The sequence below is a fragment of the Podarcis melisellensis genome (genome assembly GCF_964234715.1).
Source record: "Podarcis melisellensis genome assembly, chromosome: 6".
Classification (NCBI taxonomy): domain Eukaryota; kingdom Metazoa; phylum Chordata; class Lepidosauria; order Squamata; family Lacertidae; genus Podarcis; species Podarcis melisellensis.
In genome coordinates, this window is record NC_138538.1 from 8,251,115 (window position 1) to 8,266,569 (window position 15,455).

The 15,455-nt window shown below is 45.1% G+C and overlaps 1 protein-coding gene and 1 long non-coding RNA gene across 7 annotated transcripts in view; both read right to left on the bottom strand.

Annotated features, from left to right (window-relative positions):
• Positions 1-7,597, bottom strand: part of ARFGAP1 (ARF GTPase activating protein 1) — a 31,275-nt gene extending 23,678 nt beyond the window's left edge. For 4 of the 6 annotated variants that reach the window (XM_081917092.1, XM_081917090.1, XM_081917093.1 and 1 more), the window contains exon 1: positions 7,450-7,596. The gene's annotated coding sequence lies outside the window, so the exon portion shown is untranslated. Of the gene's footprint in view, positions 1-7,449 lie in introns of all 6 variants that reach the window. The other 2 variants (XM_081917089.1, XM_081917094.1) reach the window with 2 other exon arrangements.
• The window catches only part of LOC309373295, a 118,913-nt gene that overhangs the window by 77,409 nt on the left and 26,049 nt on the right, over positions 1-15,455 (bottom strand). The gene's annotated exons all lie outside the window — the stretch shown is intronic.

The window sequence follows — 15,455 nt, forward strand, 5'->3', positions numbered from 1 at the left end:
CGAATGGGACAAGGTATAGCAAGTTGAAGGGACGCGGGTGGTGCTGTGGGTTAAAGCCTCAGCGCCTAGGGCTTGCCGATCGAAAGGTCGGTGGTTCGAATCCCCGCGGCGGGGTGCGCTCCCGTTGCTCGGTCCCAGCGCCTGCCAACCTAGCAGTTCGAAAGCACCCCCAGGTGCAAGTAGATAAATAGGGACCGCTTACTGGCGGGAAGGTAAACGGCGTTTCCGTGTGCTGCGCTGGCTCACCAGATGCAGCTTTGTCACGCTCGCCACGTGACCCGGAAGTGTCTCCGGACAGCGCTGGCCCCCGGCCTCTTAAGTGAGATGGGCGCACAACCCCAAAGTCTGTCAAGACTGGCCCGTACGGACAGGGGTACCTTTACCTTTATAGCAAGTTGACTGGGTAACAAGTCGGAGCAGTTCCATCCAACGAAGCAGTCAAAATAACAAATCTGAAAGAAGGGATTATTTGTGGGCACATAACTCTTTTCTATTGGGTAATTGTTAAGACTATAACTCTTCCCTTATCACTTGCCATCCTGGCTGTGGCTGGAGAGCCGCAGGTTCAGGATAACAGAATTCGGAGACGAGTAGACTTCATGTTGAGTCACAGGGATGTGGAGAATCAGCATAAGAAAAATGATAGCAGATAAAACGGGGGTGTTGCGTGGGAAACTGTCTGTTGACTGTGGAGGGCTGCAAAGTTGAGGGCTGTTGAGAGGTCACATGCCAACATTGGATAAAACCAGAGCCAAGAGTTGGCAGTGCAATATTGGGGAGGACATAATACAAAAGCGGCAGTTAGTTTGCTGTCAAGACTGATTTAACAGCTTGAAGACAATAATAACTTTAATGATTTCTTAAAACTGCTTCTAATGGTGATTTATGTTTTATTGTATTAAGACAGTTGAATATGGATCTTTTTATAAACAAACGTAAACATATGAGTGCTTCTCTCAAAATGTCTGCTAGCCTAAGAAGACACATAGCTCTCTTTGATTATTTTAGGGACTTATGTTACCTGCCTTTGGGAGTGGGGAAGGTGTTCTCTCAAAGGTGGGATAAATAATAATAATAATAATTTATTATTTATACCCCGCCCATCTGGCTGGGCCTCCCCAGCCACTCTGGGCAGCTTCCATAAAAACCAAAAATACAGTAAAATCACACGTTAAAAACTTCCCTGAACAGGGCTGCCTTAAGATGTCTTCTGAATGTCAGGTAGTTGTTTATTGCTTTGACATCTGCTGGAAGGGCGTTCCACAGGGTGGGCGCCACTACCGAGAAGGCCCTCTGCCTGGTTCCCTGTAGCTTTGCTTCTTGCAATGAGGGAACTGCCAGAAGGCCCTCGGCGCTGGACCTCAGCGTCCGGGCAGAATGATGGGGGTGGAGACGCTCCTTCAGGTATACTGGACCGAGGCCGTTTAGGGCTTTAAAGGTCAGCACCAACACTTTGAATTGTGCTCGGAAACATACTCGGAAACTGTAAAAATACATTAAATAAATAGTTGGAAGAACTTATCCATCTCTTGTATTAAACTAGGGAGTTTTGTTTGGATCTGATTCTAATTATAACGTATTTTTTTCTGACTTAGCCTGTTGACCTACACTTCTACACATCTTCTTGAACTCCCTGGGCATCCGCAGAAAGGTTGTCATAAAAAAATGGGACTATAATATACACTATTCCTGGAAGGTTAAGCACATTTCAGACTACATTAACTAACATATTAAATTAACAGAACGATTAAAGAATACTTTGCATTAATGTTAATTAAATAAGAGTGTATCCACATCTGGCAGGCTCCGGTTAGATTCTGGATATCTTAATTTACTACACATTAGAATGGTTATTTCCAAATGGTGGTTTGCAGGAGCTTCGTGGGTGGGTTGCTAGGCTGCTCTCAGTGGGCGTCAAGGACAGTGAAGCACAAAAGGAGAAGAGGAATGGAATGTCTCTGCTTGGTGGCGGGGTTAAAAGAAGAGTACTAAACAAAGGCAAAAAATAATAATTTGGAGGTAGAGTGGGTAAAAATGTTGGGCAACTATATTGTTATAATGCAAACTATGTCCGCCCCCCACCTGCTGTCCCAGAAACCTATTTATCCCATCAGCTTCCAGAAGAATGGGCAAGCATCCTTCTTATAACTAAAGGATAACAGTTAAGATTTGCCTCTGCCATCCCTTTTACCCAAGTGATGGAGATACAGTGGTACCTTGGGTTAGGTACTTAATTCGTTCCGGAGGTCCATTCTTAACCTGAAACTGTTCTTAACCTGAAGCACCACTTTAGCTAATGGGGCCTTCTGCTGCCGCTGCACTGCCGCTGTGCAATTTCTGTTCTTATCCTGAAGCAAAGTTCTTAACCCAAGGTAATATTTCTGGGTTAGCGGAGTCTGTAACCTGAAGCGTACGTAACCCGAGTTACCACTGTATGCTTTCTGGACAGTTGTGGTGTTTCAAGAAATTAGGAACGTAAGAAGTGGCCTTATAGAGAGTAAGATCATTGGCCCATCTAGGTCAGAAGTGTCTACACTGAGTGACAGCGGTTCTCCACAGCTCAAGACAGGAGTCTTTCCCGGTCCTACCTGGAGATGCCAGGGACTGAACCCTTTTGCATGCAATGTGTGTGTTCTGTTATTGGGATACAGACCCTCCTCATACGAGTTCAGAGCAGGCTGCATCAGAGAATCCCATTAACTCCTTCCCTGAGGATCATATCACTGTCCACATATTGGAGGGCCATGCTACATATGGTCTCCCCATTCCAGAAGTCATGGTATGGGCAGTTCATCAACATGACGATACTCATGTGCCCTGGGACCCAGTTTGGAAATCACAGTTCTGTGTATTCAATTAGGCACCATATTTCTCAGTTCTTACTTGTTAGAGCACAGAATCATAGCACTGTAGAGTTGGAAAGGACTACGAGGGCCATCTATTCCCAGCCCCTGCAATGCAGCAAACTTTTGCCTAAGGTGGGGCTCAAACCCACAACCCTGTAATTAAGAGTCTCATGCTCTACTAACTGAGCTATCCCTTTCTAAGAACTATCCCAACTGAGCTATCCCTTTCTAAGAGCATTTATTGACAGCTGTCGTGGATCACAGGACATACTTTCAATTATACTTCCCACTTCATGAGAGGATTAGGCAGACAGGAATAAGTGACTTCATCCAAGAGCATCTTTAGAATGTGAAAATGTACACAGTGCAGGTTATCCTAGCAATGTTGTCTGTAGCATTAACAATGCTTGCATAGCATGCTTAAGATGTTCTACTCCTAATTATTACATGTAGCAAGAGTGTAGCATCTGAAGGATACTGGGATAACACTCTATTTCTTACAAGTTAAGATGCAGTAGATTTTGTCTTCTTACAGGTAATTTGTAAAGCCACAAACAAACATGTGAAAATGAACCTTCAAGGCAATAGTAGCTATATGCCAATAAAAGAAATGTAAGAATACAAATAGAAGGTCAATTTTAAAACAAAAAAGGAAGATACTGGAAGACATTTTAAGATGCTGTACTGTCTGCACGGTGTATAAAAGCATTTGCTAGGTGATGCATCTCTTTCAAAGAGAAACTAGACTGACCTATATACCAATTTGAGGCCGTGTCCCTTTCTAGCATGCCTTGTTATTTGCCCTCATGCTAATGGCGTTAACTGATAGTCTAGATCTGTTCCAGAAGGGAAGCTTCACAAAATAAGTGTCTGCGCCAGCCCACATATTTCTGACACTTTATCTCCCCTTCTGGAGCCACTTATGAGAAGGTTGATTGTCACCAACTCTTATTTTTAAGCAACCAGATCTTCAAAGAACCCAATGCTTTTTGAAATCAAAAGCCAATGACTAGTCAAAGAAGTGGCTTAAACAGCACTTCTACTTGCATAGACAAGCTACTCAAGGTTCTACTAGCTAATCTACCTTCTCCAAACAGAAGATTCATTGAACAACAATGCAAAGGAACATGGGAAATTGGGTAGCAAACTGACTTATTAACAATCCCATCATACACGAAGCACCAGTTTTGAGGTGCTGCCCCAATGCCTTACTTCAGGTGCTTCGAAGAAACTGGAAGAGTTGCAAATGGCTCACTCCTTCTCTTTCCAAGTTTCCAGCTCTTATTTAGATAGGGGAATGTGCAGGAAACCTAGTGTTCCATTTCAGCACCCAGAATGGCCGTTGGTCATATTCTGGCATGAACACATGGAACCTGGGGGCAGGGAAGGACAACATTGTTCTTACGAGTTTTTGTTGATTTTTAGCAGATAAACTGCATGGATACACCTAGACAGTGAAGAAGAATCCGCTGAATAGCCTGAACGCACTAAAACAGAATTAATCCAGAGTGCAGAACTGACCCAAAAATGTCTACACGAGAGCCCCAACGTAAGTCAATATGAGTTTCCAAAAGGAGCAGGAAGTGTAAGAAGACAGAACTGCTTCTGTTCATATATTTCTAAGTGAGAATTAATAAATAAAAATAAAACTGGAACACAAATGTTGCAGCTCATCTTCATGCATTTGTACACAACGGGACTTTGTGCCCAGTGGGACTTATTTTCAAGATACACATAGGATGGCATCCCCAGTTCACAAGTGAGAGAGGAATAAGGAAAAAGAGAGAAAATACCTCACTGTATCAATGTTGCCTAGAGGTTAGAGTCATGGGCAATTTTGACCCAGACACCATCTTCAGCACAACCTAACTTACAGGGCTGAACCATGTGCAATACCCTGAGTTTTTTGGAAGAAAGAAGGGATGGAAAAAGGATTACTAAATAATCGTAAGACATTACGGGCATCTGCTCTAATGGCCAGTTCAGCTGAGACAAACTTTGCCACCCTTCTCAAGGCCTCTATCACTGCTTAATCAGACCAAAGGGCCTATGTAGCCTAACATCCTATTTCCCAGTATGCCAAACCAGATGCCTGTGGGGAGTTCACAGGCAGGACAGAGGACAGCAAACAGTACTGAAGCATCTAATTCTGCATCTAATTCTGGAGATAGCATGCAGCCATCAGGGCTAGAAGATATTGACAGCCTTATCCTCCATGAACTCATCTAATCCCCTTCTTTGGTCATCACTGCATCTTGTGGGAGCAAAGTCCATAGGTTAACTATTAAATGTGTGAAATAACACTTCTTTCGGCCTGTCTTGAATCTCCCACCATTCATCTTCACTGAATGATCCTGGGTTTTAGTGCTGTACAAGAGGGAGAAAAACCTCTCTATCCACGTTCTCCACACCATGGATGTCTTCCCTTCCCTGCTCTGCTTTCCTCTCCTAACACCACCACCCCTCTCCAAATGTTGCAAGCTTTCCTAGGAGAGCAGTCCAAGCTTTCCATAGGAGAGCAGTCCTTGGATCATTCTGAATATCCATTTCTGCACCTTCTCTAGGACTGCAATATCTTTTTAGCAGTTCTGCCACCGAAGTGATTGCACCAAATTTCTGCTTAAAGAAAATACAGTACTGGTAGCCTTGTATTTCATCCCTCCTCCAATTATCGATCCCTTTTTACATCTGCCACACACTTCATTCTTTCCACCACGACCTCAGGATCCTTACTGCTCAGTCAGTCACCTCCATCACCTATCAGTGTTAAGTTAGAAATATTTGTCCCAATGTGCATACCTACACTTACATATCTTTTATTTCATTTACTTCTTAAAATTTATACACTGCTTGATTGTAAAAACAACAACCCTCAAAGCAGTTTACAAAAGCTAAAACAGTAAAATCAAGGGAAACTTACAACACTACCTTAAAACATGCAGAAGTTTAAATACTGAAACTGATTGAAATGACCTCAACTTTCTAATCATCTGGGTAGTCTTGTTTAAACAGGAATGTTTTAGCAGATGCTGAAAAGAGTACAGTGAAGATGCCTGCTTGATCTCAATAGGAAGGAGGTTTCAAAGTGTAGGCACTTCCACACTAAACGACAGAGTTCTTACAAAAATGGAATGGGCATTATATGGCATCTGTAGCTGTGCCAATTCTGCCAATTGAAGTGGTTGACTGGGCGCATGTAGGGTAAGGAAACCTTGCAAGTAAACTGGTCCCAAATTGTTAAGGGCTTTGTATACTAATAGTAACACCCTGAGCCTGGCCCTGTAGCAAATGAGCAAGCAGTGCAGATCTTGAACATCTTACTGCTCATTCACGCAGTATGGAAAGCTCTTTTCTTCTTACCGCTCCAAGCAACTTGGCAACAGCAGCAAATGTTTCCACCTCACTATTCACCTCAAACTCCAGTTCATTAAAGAAGACAATTTCCCAAACTGATCCTTGTGGAAACCCGCATCTTACAACCTGCTTAGAAAAGTCTAATTTAGCCAACTGCCTTAAAGCCATTTTTGGCATCAAGCAGTATATATATTTATACATCATCACCACCGCCATCATCCCTCCATTGTGGGAACTGCCTGTATAGATTCCTACTCTCTGCTTCCTGGTTTTTAACTGGTTACCATCCTCTTGCCCCATGACTTTGAAGCTAAACAATGATGATGAACCAGGCCTTTTGGCTGATCAACATCCCATAAACGTATTTGTGGGATTGGGAGGTGTTGGGCGCTTATTGGTTTGATTTGCTCCTCTTCTTGTCTTTATTACACATTCTGTGCTTTTATCTTGTATTTTTATGCTGTTAACCACCCTGAGATCTTCGAAGAAAGACCTGTATACAAATTAAATAACGGAAGTGATGATAATTATGAAAGCCAGCGTGGCACAGTGGTTAGAGTGTCCGACTAAGACATGGGAGACCAGGGTTTGAAGCTCTTGCTGGGCCAACCTTGGGGGAATCAATCAATCAATGCCTCTCAACCTACCTCACCCAGCTGTTGTTGTAGGGGCTAAATGAGGAGATAACCACGTAATCCGCCTTGAGCTCCTCGGAGGAAAAGGTGAGGCATCAATGCAATAAATCAAGATCATAATAAATAAATAAATGACGGTGGTGGTGATGATGATGAAAGCAGAGCCCTCTATACCCTCAAACCGCAGAGCCTGCGACTCTTCACCTCAGGGTAGCGGGTTCGAGTCCCACGTTGGGGGCAAAAGATTCCTGCGTTGCAGGAGGTCGAACTAGATGGCGCTTTGTGGTCCCTATGATCCTATGAAAAGCCAACCCCCTTCACCCACCCCCCACACTCCTGGGGGGTCAGGAAGCGATTCCCTCCAGAACCCCACCAACACCAGAGTTCCTGAGGTAAACCAGAATTCGAACTCAGGGCCAGAGGGGGGTTTGCAAATTATTATTATTATGGAGGGGGAGGGGGGATGCCAACCCTCACTCTCGAAGATGATGATGTGGCCTGAGGTAGAAATGGGGGGGACACGCCTCTCTCCCCTCCTTTTCTTCTTCTTTTAAATAATAATAATGACGAAGATAGCAATAATGATAACTATTTCCTCGGCCCTCGGGTTGTACCTGGCGGGTTCAGTGGCGCGGCGGGTGCAACGCAGTCGCTACCAGTCAGTCAAGCCTCTCACCCGGCTTCGGCTTTTCTCCCTCAATGAAAATATATATATATATATTTGCCCTTCTCTTCTCACAGCGCAGGCGCAGGTTCCGCCATAGCCGGCTACGTTGCCACTTCGCAAGGGGTTCTGGGTAGTCCGAGGGAGGGAGGGCGGAAGCGGAGGGATGTGGGCAGGGCGGGCTCCTGAGGGTCCATCCGCGCCTGCGTGCGTGCGTACGTGCGCGAGAGACGCTTTGCGCCTGCGCGACTCCGCGCTCAGCCTCTTCTGCCCCACGCCTCCTCTCCCTCGATATGCTAATGAGAAGCTCGACGCGGCTCCTGCTTAGAGTGCTAGAGACGCCCGAAAGCCACGGCACGCTCGTTGATTGACAGACGCGCGCTGAGGAGAGAGAAAGGCGGGAGGAGGAGGAGGAGGAGGAGAAGCGGTCGCTGCTGCTGATTGGTCGCTGCGAGCGAGCCGGGAGAAACGCGCTCATTGGAGGAGGCGCACGCTCAAACGCTACACGCGTGTTGTTCCAGGAAGGCGGTTTCACACGTGCAGTTGTAGGACCGCGATTTAAACAAAACGGCACCCCGTTATATCCACTCCCGTGTGTTTCAGACGACACTCGATGATGCTTCAGGAGCTACCTAATGGTCTTTCTGGCCGTTATTATTATTGTTATCATCATTATTATTGTTGTTATCGTTATTATTATTGACAAAACAAAAAAAATCCTTCCAGTAGCACCTTAAAGACCAACTAAGTTAGTTCTTGGTATGAGCTTTCGTGTGCATGCACACTTCTTCAGATACACATGCACACGAAAGCTTTCGTGCATGCACACGAAAGCTCATACCAAGAACTAACTTAGTTGGTCTTTAAGGTGCTACTGGAAGGAATTTTTTTTGTTTTGACTATGGCAGACCAACACGGCTACCTATCTGTAACTGTTATTATTATTGATTTAATTTCTATACCGTCCTTCATCTGGGGATCACAGGACGGTTTGCAACATAAAAACACAAAAATACATAACTGATACGGAAGGGGGGCATGTCTTCTTCACCTTCTTCTTCGCTACAATATATCAATTTATTTCCAATTGTCAATGTCAAAAGGGACTAAAATCTATAAAATTCATAGACAATCAACGTGCCAATTGTGACTCCATGACACCTCCCCTGTCCTCCATAATCTCTCAAGCAAGGCGTCAAGACCCTAATCCTGTCAAATCACTCTGCCAAGCCTTTCCTCCAGGCAATGCCAGTACATGGACCATTGTCTTCTCATCACCGGTACTCAGGATGTGCTTATCTGCACATATCACCAGCTCTGCATATTCCCCCTCCCTCCTCTGTATGTTAATCCTGTGTAACCCAACCTCTTCTTAATGTATTCATGATGTAATCTGTGTAACCCAACCTCTTCTTAATGTATTCATGATGTAACTGGGATGTGTTTTGCACTGTATTCTGGGGCATGGAGGGAAGTTTCAAAAGTTTATGTCACCCCTTTCTCGCTGTTCAATCTCGCCTTGAACATGTTGCGCAATAAACTTGGATCTTCTGCAGCTTGCTCCTGTCTCCGGCTGAGCTCATTTTCCTCCGCAGGGACCCGCGGACTTAGTCCGACGAGCTGGGTGGCAGAGCAGCATCGCACCCAGACTTTACCGTAACATAACATAGAACAAACAAAACCATAACGCTTCATACATACAGTTTTTGCACAAGGCAAAATTGTTAGGAACAAAGAAATATGCATTTGTTGCCCCTGCATTAATCATCTTTGCAGTTTTGTCTAGTTTCCGCTTCCTTCCCCAGTCTGAGTTGCTCCTCTTGTGCCGAGTTTTAGCTTATAAAGGTGGGGACATTGTCTCTTGAATTCTGTTGAGAATGGCATGCAATGGTGGTCCCATAAATAAGACAATTATAAAAGGTAAAGGGACCCCTGACCATTAGGACCAGTCTGGACCGACTCTGGGCTCATTTCGTTTTAATGGCCGAGGCTTCCAGGTCATGTGGCCAGCATGACTAAGCTGCTTCTGGTGAACCAGAGCAGCGCATGGAAACGCTGTTTACTTTCCCGCCGGAGTGGTACCTATTTATCTACTTGCACTTTGACATGCTTTCGAACTGGTAGGTTGGCAGGAGCAGGGACCAACATAGGCGCCGACTCCATGGGGCCTGAGGGGGGCCGAGCCCCCTCAAAAATCCGTTTGGGGGGCTCTGCCCCCCCCAATAATTTAAGAAAATTATAGAGTGAATGTGTGGTCCCTGGAGCCGGAGCGCAGCGGCAAAAATCAGGCAAAAATAAGATCGGGTGGTCGGGCGGAGGGAAGGCAGAAGCTGCTGCTTTCCTGCATTCTGCCTCAGGGTCTTACTGCCCACCCGCTTCTGTTGCTGCGTTTGCTCAAACTCAACAAAGAGCAGGGAATCCCCTGCCCTCCTGGCAAGCAGAGGGTTAAGGAAAGGATCGAGTCCTTCCTTCTAATTCTTTCCTAGTCACACCGCGTGCAGGCTCCAGCCCACCACCTCCTCCTCTAGGGACTCGCAGGCAGCCGAAAAACATGCAGGTGGGGGAGAGAGAGAGAGAGAGGGCTGGCTGGGGGGGGAACTTTTGCCTTCCTTTCCTCCCCCCCACCCCGTTAAACTCCTCCCCTGCATTCTTAGCCAGCTGCTTCTCCGTACACCCCTCTTGTGCTTCTTGTCCCTTCTGTGTTTTTCCTTCCCTCCCCATTTAAAACGTGGTGACAAAGCACAGATCCACATGGATCCTCAGGATTTTTGCATTGGGTCACCCCAAATTCACCATCAGATCACATTACATGTCCATGGCTACAGTCTACCAAAAAAATCACGCACCCACTGTTGCCTGGGGCTGCAATGGTGCAAAAACATGGTTACAAAGCATGGATCCACAGGATCTTTGCACTGGGTCACCCCAAATTCACCATCAGATAACATAGCATGTCCATGGCTACATCTTGCACCAAAAAAAATCACGCACCCACTGTTGCCTAGGGTCACAGTGGTGCAAAAACGTGGTTACAAAGCATGGATCCACATGGATCCTCAGGATTTTTGCATTGGGCTACTCCAAACTCACTGTCAGATATTAAAAATCTTTATAAAATAGAGAATTCAATACATACAGAATGTTAAATTTTCAGTTTCGAAATATTAGTACTAGTTTAGTACTGTATTTCTATATTACTATAGTACTGTATTAGTTATTTTCAAATACTTAAATATTTTTAGGCTGTAAGACCCAATTAAAGCCCGTTATTTACATACAGTATTACAGTATTTACATACAGTATTAGGCATACTGTATTAACTTTATTAACTGTATTAAAGCATTAACTTTGAGATATTATTTTTATTTAATGAACCCTCAGCCTTATTCAAAGTAAGCTTAAATTAGCTATTTCACTTATTAATCAAAGCGCTATTACTGTGCGACAGCAATATTTTATGTTTTATTCTTTTAATGATAGTTTAGGATTTATTTAAATATCATTTCAGTCTTTTCAGAGCTATATATTCACTGCTCTGTAATAGTCTATAAGCATAATTGTTACTGTAAATTAAATTAGCTTTTTACGAAAATACCGTGCGTGTTTATGTTTTGTTTCTTTTTTCAAAGCCAAAAAGTGTTTCAGGCTTGTCGAGTTTCCCGGAGTGTGGAGTTATAGAGAGTCGAGTTTTCGGGGTTCTAATGTTGATCATATGACTCTAAAATACTTTAAAAAAACTTTAAAACTCACTCATTTTCATCTAAAATTTAGAAAACTTCCCGGGGCAGGACCCCGGTATGGCCCCCCCCCCAATATTTTTTATAAGTTGGCGCCCCTGGGGACCAAGCAACGGGAGCTCACCCCGTCGTGGGGATTTAAACCACCGACCTTCTGATCAGCAAGTCCTAGGCTCTGTGGTTTAACCCACAACGCCACCGGAGTCCCTAAGACAATTATACATTGCTGTAAAATAGTTGGATGTTCTGCATTTAGGCTTCAGAATTTGATATAAAGGAGGAAATGAAGAAATAAGAACAACTTTCGGTGTTTGTTAAATGGTCTTGCTGGATTCATGTGAGTCTAAGGGAAAAAAACCTTTTTCTTTTCAAAATTGTCAAGATCTGGTATCTTTAGAGTAAGCCATGGCTTCAGGCCTCACGTCCGTGCATTGATAACAACAATTGCATTGATTATGCAAACAAAGCTTTTTGCAAGAAGTGCTTTATTTAGTCCTTTTTCATTGCATCTCTTCAAATATAATGGTTTACCAATTATTTTCATTACCCTACGGAAACCAAACCCAGGGTCGGCACCCCTGAAATCTCTTACCACTCAGAGATGGTTCTGCTCTGGTTCATTGCGGTTTTAAAAATGCATTTTAATGTTCCTTGCAAGCTGCCTTGGAAGGACTTGAACCTGAAAAGTGGGGATATAAATAATGATAAGAAATAAATACCCGAGAAAGGACATGTGAATGTTCAGGGATTCACCGGAGATAAATGCCAGGAGCATAATCACACATCCGCCGCTAATTTCTTTTTAATTGACAACTTTGAAGTCTGCAGAGGTTTCGCCTAACGGTCACGTCAGCAGCCCACAGGGACAATGCCAAACTGCTCATTTTCAGTGTGTTCCTGTCTTGCATATGCTTAGCTCTGCTGCAGCCTCTTCGTCTTCCTTGGGATACGTGGGAGATTTTACAGTCACTCTCATTCATGCTAATGATGCTTAACATCTGTAGCTGCCTCCTCCTGCCAGCGAGAAAGAAACGGACTCCAAAATATGTGAACACTGGAGGGAGCAGTGAAACATCAGGCACGCGTGAGATGTTCTGCTAAACAGAAACAAAACGTGCTGCGGTTCCGATATATACATTACATTGGAGTGCTTAATTAGAGTCATGTTTCTGGAACTTTGGGGAGGCAAAGTATTTTGTGTGTGTATGTATTAAAACTGCAGATGCACTTGAAAATGTTTGCTTCTATGGGGCAGAAGAGAAAGTAGAGTCCCCCTTTTGTTTCTGCATGCCACCAAACTGAGTGTGTCTCTTGTTCAGCATAATCATTGGAGGGTTAGATTTGGAGGGACCCAAACTCAGCAGCTGAGTACCATGTCCAGGGGATGCGGGTGGCACTGTGGGTTAAACCACAGAGCCTAGGACTTGCCAATCAGAAGGTCGGCGGTTCGAATCCCTGCGACAGGGTGAGCTCCCGTTGCTCGGTCCCTGCTCCTGCCAACCTCGCAGTTCAAAAGCACGTCAAAGAGCAAGTAGATAAAGAGGTACCACTCTGGCGGGAAGGTAAGCGGGGTTTCCGTGTGCTGCTCTGGTTCACCAGAAGCAGCTTAGTCATGCTGGCCACATGACCTGGAAGCTGTACACCGGCTCCCTTGGCCAATAAAGCGAGATGAGCTCCTCAACCCCAGAGTCGGCCACGACTGGACCCAATGGTCAGGGGTCCCTTTACCTTTACCTTTTTCCATGTCCAGTGCTTTTTTTCCTCTGGGGGAACTCAAGTGTACGGAGTACCAGCACCATTTCTCTCTCTTAAATGTTAAAAGTGTGGCACTTACTGGAATAACTTCATGGTGAGTGCCAGCACCATTTTTTCTATTAAAAAAAAAAGTACTGGACCACATCCAATCCTTGGCATATCCAGCTGTTTTTTTAAAAAATGGATTGGGTAGCAGCAGGCAATGAGATACACTCTCTGCCAGAGACCCTCTGATTTGCTGCCAGCCAGGGTAAGCAACACTGCACTAGATGGATCAATAGCCTCACCTGGGGCAGATCTACACTCACGGTTTTTAACGTTAAGGAAGAGTTTTGATAACGTATATGGACACATGACACCCTACTTTTAAGGTTCATAATGCGTTACTAAAATGCGACAGCAGATGGCTCAGCAGAGCAACCAGCAGCAGGGAGACAGTGTTTTGATGGGGGGGGGCAAGGTAAAAAATGCTTTAATTAAGAAGTAAACCCTGTGACGGGACACTGGTGGCACTGGTGAGCTCCCGTTGTTCGGTCCCTGCTCCTGCCCACCTAGCAGTTCAAAAGCACGTCAAAGTGCAAGTAGATAAATAGGTACCGCTCTGGCAGGAAGGTAAATGGCGTTTCCGTGTGCTGCTCTGGTTCGCCAGAAGCAGCTTAGTCATGCTGGCCACATGACCCGGAAGCTGTACGCCGGCTCCCTCGGCCAATAAAGTGAGATGAGCGCCGCAACCCCAGAGTCGGCCATGACTGGACCTAATGGTCAGGGGTCCCTTTACCTTTACCTAAGCTCTGTGACGTTTTAGAACGAGATATCTATTATCGTTCTAATAACATCAGTGTAGATCCAGCCCCAATATAAAGCGCTTCCATAGGAACATAGGGTTTTCCCCCCACATTGCAGGAGTGTTGTTTCACTTGCACAACTGGGCTCCCTTCCTCTCCCCGCAGGACCTCAGTATCTGCTCCATATCTTTGCAATGATGCTATCCACACATTCAAAGTGCAGAGGTGGGATAGGAATGCCTGACTCCAGGAGCTACGGAAAAGAACCAAAGCGACACGGGGATACAGCTTTCAGCCTCCCCTAAGTGGATGGGTATTTTAGCCTTACCTCCTGCCGTTAGAGCTTAGGCAGGTGGCAATTGTGGAGAGGGCCTTTTTGGCACTGGCTCCCTACCAAATGGAAGAACCTCCTTAGACGTGTTAGGCCAGCACTGATGTTTTTATTATGATTTAGGGAGCAGACAGAGAACTTTTTGTTTTCCTAGGCAGGTTGTGGTTCTATCTCTTTGTTATAGTCACTCCGTTTTTGCCTCCTGTTCCCACTGAATGCTTTTATTGAATTGTTTGGTTGCAGACTCGTTTTTTCCACAATTAAAACACTGACTATTCTTTTTTTAAAAAAATAAATATGAAAAACAGCATGGAAATATTTTTTAATCAAGTTAAGAAATGCCTGGGTGAACCTGATACCAGTCAGGTTTAGCTTGGCCCTGAATAACTCTCTTATTGGCATAGGTCCAAATTAGCAATGCTGATTTGGCTGAACATGCCTCTCTCTCAGACTGAACACTTCATACACATAGCCTCAAGGGAGCACTGTTGGACAGTCTTTCTCATTTCTCTCTCTCTCTCTCTCTCCCTCCCCCCACCCCTCATTGTTTTTCCCTCTCATTCTCTGCCTTGGTTAATTTACCAGCCAAGAATATTCATGCACAGTCTGGACACCTAAATCAGTGGCCGTGATCAAAATTGCCCCGAGTCAATTGGCAAGCGCTGATGCTGCTTTTCCAGAGGAGTTATGATTTACAAATTGTCTGGAAAACACACAGCTAGTGCTTGGTTGGTATATTTGCCACAGTTCTTCAGTAGCTCAAGAGGAAGGAGGAAGCACGTTAAGGAACGGTTGTGGGTGTTCCACCGAGGGGTGCTCAGGCCCCCATAACTAAGGAAATTCATGATGGCTAGGGAATACTATGCATGACATAGGGGGGGCAACTGACGGGCTTGGCAGTGGCGTAGCGTGGGGGTGCGGGGGGGCGGCGGCCACACTGGACGCAACATCTGGGGGTTAGGGTTAGGGGGTGCAAATCCATGGGTTAGGGGGCGCAAATCCACGGGTTAGGGCAGTGTTTCCCAACCTTGGGTCTCCAGCTGTTTTTGGACTACAACTCCCATCATACTTAGCGAGCAAGACCAGTGGTCAGGGATGATGGGAAGTGTAGTCCAAAAACAGTTAGAGACCAAAGGTTGGGAAACACTGGGTTAGGGGGTGCAAATTACTTGCCTTGCCCTGGGTGCTGACAACCCACGCTACGCCACTGAGGCTTGGACTTTCTCAGCTCTCCTGCAGTAAAATATGCCTGGATGGGAAAGGATGAAAGAGGCAGGCTCTGACTACAGAGGGCTGCTTTGTACAAACAGTGTCAAATAATATTTCAGGAGGGCAGGTTAAGTCTGC